Source organism: Dicentrarchus labrax, unplaced genomic scaffold (assembly GCF_905237075.1).
Source record: "Dicentrarchus labrax unplaced genomic scaffold, dlabrax2021, whole genome shotgun sequence".
NCBI lineage: Eukaryota > Metazoa > Chordata > Actinopteri > Moronidae > Dicentrarchus > Dicentrarchus labrax.
In genome coordinates this window covers 19,913,621-19,925,161 of record NW_026136724.1, presented here as the reverse complement: position 1 = coordinate 19,925,161, position 11,541 = coordinate 19,913,621, and positions in this window count along the sequence as shown.

Below are 11,541 nucleotides of genomic sequence, written 5' to 3'. Positions count from 1 at the left end.
TTTCATATCTTTCTCTCTGTTTTCTCCTTCCTCCTCCTTTCTTCTCCTCTTCACCTTTCCTCCTTCCTTTTATCCTCCTCCACTCTCCGGTTTCCTGCTCTTGTCTTTTCCTTCTCTCCTTCCTTTCCTATTTTTCTCTTTTTCTTTCTCCTCCTTCCTTCCTTTGTTCCTCACTTTTCCTCTTTTCCTTTCCTCTTGTTCCCTCCTCTCCTCTTCACTTCTCTTCCTTCCCTTGTATACTTCCTCCCTTCCCTCCTGCCTGTGTTCCTCTTTCTTTTCCTCCTTTCTTTTCCTTTCCTCCCGTCTCCTCCTTCCCTCCCTCCTTCCTCTGTTCCTCTTTCTTTACCTTTCCTCTTTTCTCCTTCTCCTCTCTTCTCCTCCTTCCCTCCTTTCTTCTCTCCTCTCTCCTGCTCTAATCCTTTATTTCCTTCCTCCTCCCCCTCTTTCCTCTCTTCTCTCCTCTCTTTCCTTCTCTCCTCTCCTCCCCTTAAATTCTTGCCTCTTTAACTCCCTCTCTCACCCTTTTCCTATCTCCTTCTTTCCTTCTCTTCTTCCTCTTTTCTTCTTTTCCTTATCCACCTCCTGCTCTTTACTCCTCTCACTTCCTCATTATTTCTCTCCTTCCTTCCTCTTTAACCTCTTTTTCTCCTCCTCCTCTCTTGATATGTCTCCTCTCCTCTGTCAGATCTCCTGTGTGTTTGTTTCCTCGCTCTCGTTGGCCTCCTATCGATGACGGACGGATGAGGGGGGGAGTGATGGATGCTCTGTTGCCACGGCAATTTGACGGACATTTTAACAAGCGATACGAGGAGTCAGCGAAGTGTGTCGACACACACACATCCACCTGATGTCAGCAACGTTGGTCGGATCCTGTTTGCTCATCCGGCTGCCGGGGTCGCAGGTTCGAATCCGATCAAAGGCGACCGTTGTCACATGATCAATATCTCGACTGCAACGTGATCAAAGCTGGAAAAAAAAAAACATTTCATTTTATTTAAAAAAGACATTAAATGAAAAAAAAAGTGGTTTCAATATGAAATCCTCATCCCAATTGATAACTTCTCTCGGCGTTGGTTGCCATAGACAACGGGCAGCTGCTAATATTACCACACACACACACACACACACACACACACACACTGACACCGGTGATGGGTATGAATGACCCAGATATGAATCATAATTAAAGGAGTATTTCCTCAAATTAACTTTATGTAACAAGGAGAAGTGTGTGTGTGTGTGTGTAGGTGTGTGTGTGTGTGTCGTCCTTGAGTGCTGGCAGAAAAGATGAATGAGCTGTAATTACACCGATCCAGAGATAATCGCATGAGGAAAAGAAGGTGAAGGAGAAGGAGAGCCAAGGTCGGCCGCCAGAGGAGGCGAGCGGCTCGTGAAACATCCGCCTGTGAAAACTTTCAAGGGTCAAAAAAATGAGTTTACAGTTCCCACGAAGGAGGAGGGGGAGGAGGGGTTTAACATGTCTTCCAAGAAGTTGTGACGCAAATTCAACAAATCCCTCTGAATTCTGCATGATTTTGACTGATCGATTGCAACTTTTCCTGCAGATTTGACCAATTCTTGAAGTTTCCTGCAAACAAAACGTCACCAAACAACAGCAAAAGAAATACAACTTTTCAGGCAACAACATCACTCAATGATTTCACCTTTTGAACACTATAATTTATACAATTTTCGCACTAAAATCTGCAGTGAAATCAGGAATTTTAGGCTGCAACAATCCCCCCAAAAACAGGAACGGTAAACCTTCACCTTTAGATACATAGAAGAATTAGACCCTGAGTTTAATTCTTAAATTTAATCATTAGTTCCTGTGTTTGGTGCCCAGAAGACTCCAAGTTCCTGAAATATAATATATAACAGTCGCTGAGTTAAGTTTTGGACTTTTAGTTTACAGGTTACAGAAGCATATTTCATTCAAAAAACTAACGTGTGTGTTTTTTTCTTAACGAGATACCTCCAGTGGTCCCGTAAGCCTCCAGCATGTTCCGGGCTCTCAGCCCTCTGAGCCTGAACCCCGAAGCCCCCCCCAACGCTGGGTCTCCAGTCCTGAGGCAGCCTCCAGCGAGCTCCAGCGGGCCCACGCAGGGATCCTTGTCCCTCAACCCCCTCGTCCTCACTGCTTTCTAATACATCTGTGACATATATCTGCAGGTACAGACATTAAGTGTAGTGAAAGGTGTACATGTTGTTGGTTTAATGTTGATATGAGCAGGGGCGTTTCAACCCCATCAACCTCTCCTCTTCCACTCCACGCTGTCTCTCAGAGGCTGTAGCGAGTTCGTTTTGAAGCTAGAGTGAAGATCCTGGTATCGTATGAATCTACAGGAACTAACGCATCCTTTGGTACCAAAGCTAGCATGTCAGGAAGTAACGCTCCAAGGTTGGAAAGTGGAAAGACTTGCATCACCATTTAGATCTCTGACCTCGTCAAGATAGACCAGATGGAGACACGTCCCACTTTATTCTACGCCAATGAAGTTTTTGGGGCAAAATCATGCTTTTTTTTTGCATGTAAATAATATAATGTGTTATGTTCACCTTGTGTATTTGAATATTACTGCGTACTGGGGTCCTTTAACTGTATACAATATAATAAGTCAGTCAAAGTCTGGAAACTCCTCTGGATATTAACTGATAATTGGGCCTCGACTCTCTAGGGAAGCGTTGCTGCAGCCACAATGCATACACACTAGCCTTCAACCCCCTGGTGCTTCACTGGAGAACCAGAGGAAAGGAGCTCGGTGTGGGTCCGTGCCCACAGGCCGAGTCTGTGCCCTCCAAGTGTCCACACACCCCTCTGTGAATCCCAGTGTTACAGTGCAATCCTGTGGTTTACCAGTGAAAGAATGCCGGGGGGGAACTTTTGCCCTCACTTCTTCAGCTTCATACGGTCAAAAGAGTTCATCTGAGCAGAGTCATAAGCACAAAAAATACCTCTAAAAAAACCACTTTCCACATAATTTGACTTTGTGACTTTTTCAGCCCAGTATCACAATCACTCGGTCAAAGGGACGGTGGCAGTTGAGGTCGCTCTGATTGGTCGGCTCCCTGCTGTTTAAGCTCTGTGTGGCTCATCAGTGATCAACCGCAGTCTGCTGTATCACCGTGTGGCCGTTTCAGTGCGTTCATCACCGCCCTCAGTGGGACCGACATGAACTGAGATTGTGATAAAAATGCGATAAAAAAGAAACATCCAATCTGGCCGACTCTGAGGAGGATCAAAGGGAAGCTGCTGCGGTGGTTTCTGCCGACTGAACTCAACAATACACCTCCTGCTGGGAGGAAGGAGAATGGGAGGTTGGAGGGAACTGACCTGCAGGCAGACGTGACAGAGGGTATATTATACTGCTGCACACACAGAGAGACTGCTAGAGTAACACCAGCACACTGTAATTTATATTAAATCGTTTTTATAATCTAGCATGAAAGGTGAAAAAGAAACCCTGACTGTCACTGAAAAGACCCAGTTAAATAAATCAATACACTCCTGCGTCTGTGCTCTAATTGTTCGATTATCTCTGGCATGTTTGAGTGTTTATATATATAAAAATCTTGTTTTTTAATCATTTATTATTTGTTTTAAGCTCTTTAATTTAACTGTATCCAATACGTTGCACAACTGAAGACTTGTTTAGTGCTAACTGATAGCATTAACACACTAAACTGAGATGGTAAACATGTTAGCATTGTCATTGTGAGGATATTAGCATGTTGACTTTATACCCATATGAATGTATAACACTATCACATCCCCAGTTATATTGTTCCCCTGTTTAACAATTTATGCTAAAAAAAATATATACAAAAACTCAAATTTCTTCATATTTTTATATTTAAATCCAAATCGTTGTTTCTTCCTGTAAAACAAAAATGTGACGCACGCTTACGTCAGCATGAACTAACTGATTCCAACCAGTAATAATAATACTTTATCAGTGGTTTGGGTGAAACTGGATCATATTTTATGGAGAGCTGTTGTTGGCGTGCAACCGAGCAGCCTCCCAGTGAAGTTCTCCAGATGGATTTGGCCACTAACGGTAATGTTCGATGCCGTTTCCTGGCGTCAAACTGTCCTCCGTCGACATTTGATGCTGTATTCGGTCCTGTATGCGTCCGCTACAGCTGCTACATAACAACGCTATTGGCTACCGCGACAAGTCCCCCCCTAACTGCCAGTTTTTTTACAGCAAAAACACGTAAACATGCAGAAGCAAATATCACTCAGGTGTCGGTTTCATGTGGACTTTAACTGTTGGAGAGCAGAGAAATGCTTTACATTTAAAACCAGGTTTTTAGGGCGCTTGATATTCACCCAGCCAACTTTACCTTTAATCCATCTGTGTATCAGATCTCCACACACACTGTACACACCATCAGATATGCATGAATCTCTCCGCCGCTCCTCTCCAGGGTGGGGGGAGGCTGACTCTGGATCTGTTGCACCGTGATTTCACTGGAGCCCTTTTTCTTTAATTTAATGTGTTTTTAGGCCTTCATGGTTGTAATGCTGCTGTGGGGATTTGAGGGCAGTCCTGTGATATTTGAAACGCATTAAAAGATTATTGAGTTTTCCTTTTTCTCCGTGAGGGAGCAGACTCAGTCGGGCACGTTAAACCCGAAACTCTGCGGAGAATTCAGCTGATTTAAAACCCACGAGAACAGACGGGCGATTATTTCTTTAAAAATTGATGCCTGAAATCGATATGTGAACGTCAGAGACATCAACGAGATGGATTTCATGTTGAAAGGAAATCCAGCTGCATGCTTTATAAGTGGTCTTCAGATGGGGAATTCTATATTACATGTTTGGTAGAAGAAGGAGAAGAAATACCGCAATAAATACTTTATTTAATAGCTGTTCGTGCCTATTTCACAATTAAGGCCATATATATTGTAAAGGAAGTTCAGTACGTTTGCAGCAGTTTGTCCACCTTAAAAAACAATGAAGAAATCTACATTAAATATACTTTTATATACATTTCAACTACATGTTTTAAAATGATCATAAGTAGATGGTTGAACATTTGGATCAGAAAAATGGAGGAACTGTACGATATAGAACAAATTATTTATGCCATAAGGCTGCAAAGACTTTAAATTTATAATGATTGATGCAATAAGGGGACTCTAAATTATTCATTTATTTATTTAAATCCCTTTTTTTTTAATTCATTCATTTTTGTGTGTGTAAAACAGATTTAAATGTTAATTTTAGGGTAAAAACTTTACCAGCAGAACTTTTTCTGTTTATATTACTGTTGCAGTGAAAGGATATTAGCACTGTCCAGTTTTAGTCCATATTTTATATTTATTTAATCCATATTTTACGATAAGAAAATACCATGTGAGTGCTATATCGGAGGTTTTCTGTGCAATTTACAGTCTAAATTCCTTTTTAAATGATGTATAAATAAAGGTTTCACTGTTACAGAAACTCATTTTCAAGAAACTCAAAAAAGCCACGTTTTAGACACGTGTAAGTTTAGGTGTCATGTTTCATAAGCAGCTTTCACAAGCGTTATGTTGCATAATGTTTGATGTGTGTGTGTGTGTGTTTTCTGTTTCCCTCAGTCTGACATCTAAACATGGAGATTTGAACATCACATATTGATGACGGTCCAATCAACACGCAGCCTGCAGAGCGCCTCCCAGTCTCCTGTCGATGGGCTTCATGCCTGCAGATGTGAGGTGAAGACGTGATGAAGCGCACACAGAAACGTAACAGTGCCCTCCACTGCATGTTAATAAGAGCATAGCAAACATATATAATCCATGTTGGGTGAAAACAGGTTGATCCGGACATATTTTGATGGATTTGGTTGAATTAAAGCTGATCAAAAGTCTGATCTTTAACTTTATTGAACTGTGTGTTACCATCTCGGGCCCCGGCTGGTGTTTGCCCCACTTCAGCAACTCAATGAATATGCGAGTGAAAATCAGAGGACTTGTGTGTGAATGTGACACCCGAGAGATAGCGAACGTGCTAAACTCCGACTGTAACAAATCACACATCAGAAGCGAGTATATACCGCAAATAGAAGCCAAATCATCGTCTCCTCACCCACCACACATCCCTGCCAATGAGAGGACCTCCTCTACTACCTCTAAATGCGTCACATTCTTGGTTTTGTGCATTAGCCTGAATGTTGAGGATGAGGATGAGTTTGTCTCAAAATTTTACATAAATTATACGTTTTAGCAGATAAAAGTGATAAAAAAAAGGCTAAACCTCCTTTTCTGGCATAAATACATGTACATCAGAGTCAAAAAGGACATTTTCATGAACTGTTCTCACTTTATAGGGCGCTGCAGCCCCTTAGCAGTAAACACAATCCCTTATTTCAGTGTTTCTTCTTGTTCCTACAGTTTGGACAGTTGCTTTAAAATAAAAAAACGTAATCCGATACAGTTACTAATTACCTGTTAGTCCTTAATCTAATCCATGTATCACAATATTAACAGAAAAGAACAACAGAACAATGAAAACCTTTGAAAAACTGATGTATTGTAACATTTTGTTCCTGCTAAACAATCCCTATTTTTACTAAATGGAACAGTAATCTGATTACATCTGGTTTTATGTAACTGTAATGCCGGGACATCACAAACAGTTTGGAGGCCAGTCTTGGTCCAGTATGCAAGAAAATAAACAGATTTTGATCAATTTCAGTTCATAGTTTATAGAAACTACATGTAGACTGACTGTCCATCTACTATAGAAACACACACACGCACACACACACACACACGCACACACACAGTATGGATACACACCTATTGATACACACATAAGCTCTGACATAATATAGCCTCGCAACCTAACTTTAAACCTAATTCCGACTTTGACTGTGTTTAAGTACCAAAGTTATTGTAGTTCGAAAACTAGGTGTGGAAAAATAATTTTAGTTTATAAAAATAAAAGTAAAACTTTGGCAGCAAACAAAAACAAACAAACAAATGTTATGGACTTTAAACTAAAATAAAAATATACATGAATGTGATCTGTAGCTGAAGTCAGCGGTGGAGTTGCATTGTGGGTAATGTAGGCGGCAGGTTTCGACAGGGAAGAAGATTAATGTGTGGGATAAAAAAAAGGCACAGGAGCTCTCCAGGGTCCTGATGCTGCTGCGGTCTGTAAGCTACCTGGTCTCAAGGGGGTCTCAGGGGGTCTCAGAAAACCTTTAAAAATATACATACGAAATACTAAATGAACTTTTATTTTAAGTTTAGATTATTATTTTAGACATGAGCTTCAAACAATTATAAATCATTTCTGATCATTTAGAGGAAATAATCCATACGGTTCATCAGTTATAGATTTAATATAATAAGAAAATATCCATTAACGAAGGATCGCCAACATTATCCAGATCAATAAAAGTGTGTGTGTGTGTGTGTGTGTGTGTGTGTGTGTGTGTGTGTGTGTGTGTGTGTGTGTGTGTGTGTGTGTGGCCAGTCCACTGTGTTATTTGGGCCTCTGGATGATTGACAGCTCGCTGACACAGACATGGTCACAGTGAGGAGTTTCTGCTCAGCTCTGTGTGTGTGTGTGTGTGTGTGTGTGTGTGTGTGTGTGTGTGTGTGTGTGTGTGTGTGTGTGTAGGTATGTGTAGGTGTGTGTAGGTATGTAGGTGTGCAAGTGTGTGTAGGTGTGTGTAGGTGTGTGTGTGTGGCTTCCTCAGCTTTCTGACAGAGTGCTGAATCTACACCTGGATGATTAATACACCTGGAGAACGAAACATACACACGCACACAAAGAAACAGATGTGTGTGCATGTGTGTGTGTGTGTGTGTGTGTGGGTGCGTGTTTGAATGTTGAACTCTCTCATGTTGAACCTAATGTGAATTGACACATGAAAATACCCACAATCCCCTAGGACAGGTCTCTGAGCTTAGTGTTGAGCCGATTACCTGCTACTGACACACACACACGCACACAAACACACACACTGAGAGACACACACACACACACACACACACACACACCTTGTACCTTCGTCTTTGCTCAGAAAAGGAAGTAAAGAAATAAAAATGGCTTCCAGTCGTTCTCTGTTCGTCTGTTCTGAATCTAACTTCACTTTCTAAATCAATCAAGGTGGAATTTCTAATTATTGATCCTTCTATAATCCTAATACAGATTACATTTACATAATATCTTTATTTAATGTTAATTATAATAAAAACTCCACACATAACACAGCAGAGACTGATGGGAATGTCGTCAGTTTTGCAGGTATTTGGTTAAAATCAAAGTCTATAATCTATCTGCCATAAATACATGTACATCAGAGTAAAAAAGGAAAAATAATTTATAAACATGTTTATGAACTGTTTTTACTTTATAGGGCACTAGAGCCCCTCAGCACTAATCACAGTCCCACTCTGTGTTTCCTTTTATTCCTACAGTTGGACGTTTGTGCAGAATAATGTAGGCTATGTAAGGAGGCGGGGCCTACAAGCATGTTTTGTGAGATCACCAGCGTTAGGGAGGATTACTTTAACACACAGTTTGCTTTCTCTTAATAAACTCAACCATCAGTTTTAATCTGCGTCTGCTGGAGAGCCGCACGTACTTTATACCTTGTTAGTATTCAGCGTGGAGCACGGCGGACTGTACAAAGCCGATTCTGACCCTGAAATATATATTTTTTTAAAGTTAGACTCTAAATACATAAATAGAATATCTTTTTTAGGGAGTTCAGGGTAGCTTTTCTTTTGAATTATGCACCTTCATCACGTCAGGAGGTTGATGAAGCGACAAGGAGCGCTACGCCTCGGCTGCACTTAAATAACACCTGCAGCCGAGACAATTCCCGTTTTTTCATAATATTCCGTCTTTAAGTGTCTCCCACAAAGGAGAAACCCAACAGCAGAGCTTCAGACTGCTTTACAGACTACTTTTCTTTCTCCTCCTCCTCCTCCTTCTCCTTCTCGCTCTGCTTTGCAGAGACTGATGAATGGATGATGGGTTATTGATAGAAGGACGGAGGGATCGATAGGAGGAGGAGAGAGGCTGAAACTAGGCCACCCATCTGTTCAGACCCATTCATTTATCTGCTGGAAGTCTGGACAGAAAGAGAGGAGCGAGGGAGGGAGGGAGGAGAGTCTGAGAAACAACAGGGCAAAAAAAAATAGTTTCCTGGAGAAGAGGAGGCAGAGAAGGAAATGAGTTAGGAAATGAGAAAGGGATGAGGTAATGAAGGAAAGGAGGAGATTAACAAATAGGAAATGAGAAAGTAGAAGTGAAGGGAAACAAGGAGTTAGGTAAGGAAAGAAGGAAAAGTTTGAAGTATTGAAGATCAAGGTAGAGAAGGCAAGAAGGTGGGGAAAGGGTGGAAGTGAGGGAGAATACGAGGAAAGGGGGAGAAAATGTTTAGAAGAAAAAAGAGATTGAGGAAATACAAATGTAAATGAGAAGGAAATGAGGAAGTAGAAAAAGGAACAAGGAAGTATGACAAGACAAGGTGGAAAGGAAGGAAGTGAGGAAATAAGAAGATACAAATCAAAAGCAGGAAGTAGGAAAGAAGGGAAGGGAGTAAGGAAATTGGGAAAATGAGGAGGTAGGTTAAAGGAAAGAAGGAAAGAACTTCCAGAAGGAGACAAAACAAAAGCAGGGAAGCAAATGAAGAGACAGAAAAGGAGGAAAGTACAAGGTAAGGAAATGAAAGGAGGAGGAAAGGAAGGAAAGGATGAGATTCAAAAGGAAATAAGGAAGCAGAGAATGACATTTGGAAGTGAGTCGAGAGGAAAGTAGGAAAAGTGGACATGTAGACAGAAATAAGAGACAGGAAAAAGGAAATAAAGTAGGAAAGAAAATTAGGAAACAAGGAAGTAAATAAGGAATGCAAGAGGTAAGAAAACTTTGGAAATGAGGAGGAAGAAAGTAAAGGGAAAAGGGAGGTAGATAAGGAAAGGAGAGACATAGGAGATGCACAAGGAAATAACAAAATAGTTTGGGAAACAAGGAAGTAAGTAAGGAAAGGAGGAAAAGAGAAGGTAAGAGATAATATGTTAATAGGAGGAGATACGGAAGAAAACAAGGGAGCAAAAGAGGACACAAGGAAGTAAGAAAGAAAGCAGAGAAGGAAAGGAGGAAGTAGGGAAGGAGACAAGGAAGCCGACCATAAGGAGCTGTCTGAGCTGAGGAATCAAAATGATGTTGATGGACAGATGTGCAGCGCCTCCCAGTGGCTGCTGGGAACGCTACATACATGTTCCAGAGACCACACACACACACACACCTACACACACACACACACACAGCAGCCACTTCATCATAAACTTTATATAAAATCTCCACACCGTTACACAGTTAATACACAATATCCTGTTTCTCTCTCGCTCTCCTGATGAGAATAAATGAGCCCCACGCCTCAAATGAGAAGGTAATGGGATATAGAATAAATGATATTTCCTCCTCCATGAGTGTGTGTGTGTGTGTGTGTGTGTGTGTGTGTGTGTTTGAAATGAAAGTTTAAAGGATTTCTCCGCACTTACGAACTTTGTTTTTATTCTTCTGTTTCGGGATCCTTTCACAGCAGGCCGAGGGTATTTGTTTTCATAATTGATGTATTGATGTTGCCTTTTTTAAATTAAAGGTTGTTTTGGGGTTTTTTATTGCCTTTATTGGATAGAAGCAGCCGATCAACCTAGGAAAGAAACTAATTTCATGATGTGTAATAAAAATTTAATAAAAAAGAATAAACAGTCCATCAGATACGAATCAGAAAAAACATACACAGTAGGCCAATATCACAACATTTTGTTCATTTCTATGAAGAAAAAAATATTACATTGTTATTTTTGAAGTTTAGTTTATGATTTTTGTATTATTTATTTAAGATTAGAGACTTCACTCTATGCTAAACAGCCTCATCCTGCTATAGAAAACACTGAATTTAGCCTATTAAGGGTGTATGATTGTTAAAAAATTTAAAAATACATAATACAGACAGAGAATTGTATAAAACGTTCCTAACAATATCAAGAAAACTAATTTCTGATCAATATTCACAGGAAATAATCTGCTTATTTTACACAAACTTCCTGCAGTTAGTTCAACAATTGTACAGTTAATCAGTCATTTCTCTACTGTTATTGTTATATATTTTATATTTAATATGAAATAGCCATAATATATGTCACTATAGTTTATTCAGTGGTAGAAAAAGGTTGGGAACCACTGATTTAAAGGACCAGAGTGTTGGATTTAGTGACATCTAGTGGTGAAGCTGCAGATTGCAACCAACTGAAACTGCTCAGCCTGTCAAACATTGTAGGAGAAACTACGGTGGCTGCAAACTCACAAAAGAGTCAATGTTGGTGTAGAAACATTGGCGGTTTAACAATGGCAGACTCCTTATAAGAGGACAAAAACGTACTATCGATTCTTATACTCAGGTGATTATACACTAATAAAAACATTCCCATGAATATAGGTGCCAATGGATCCTCCTAAATGTTACACACTTACAAACTTTACTGGAAGATATCCTCCAGAGATGTGTTAAGTGAAATATA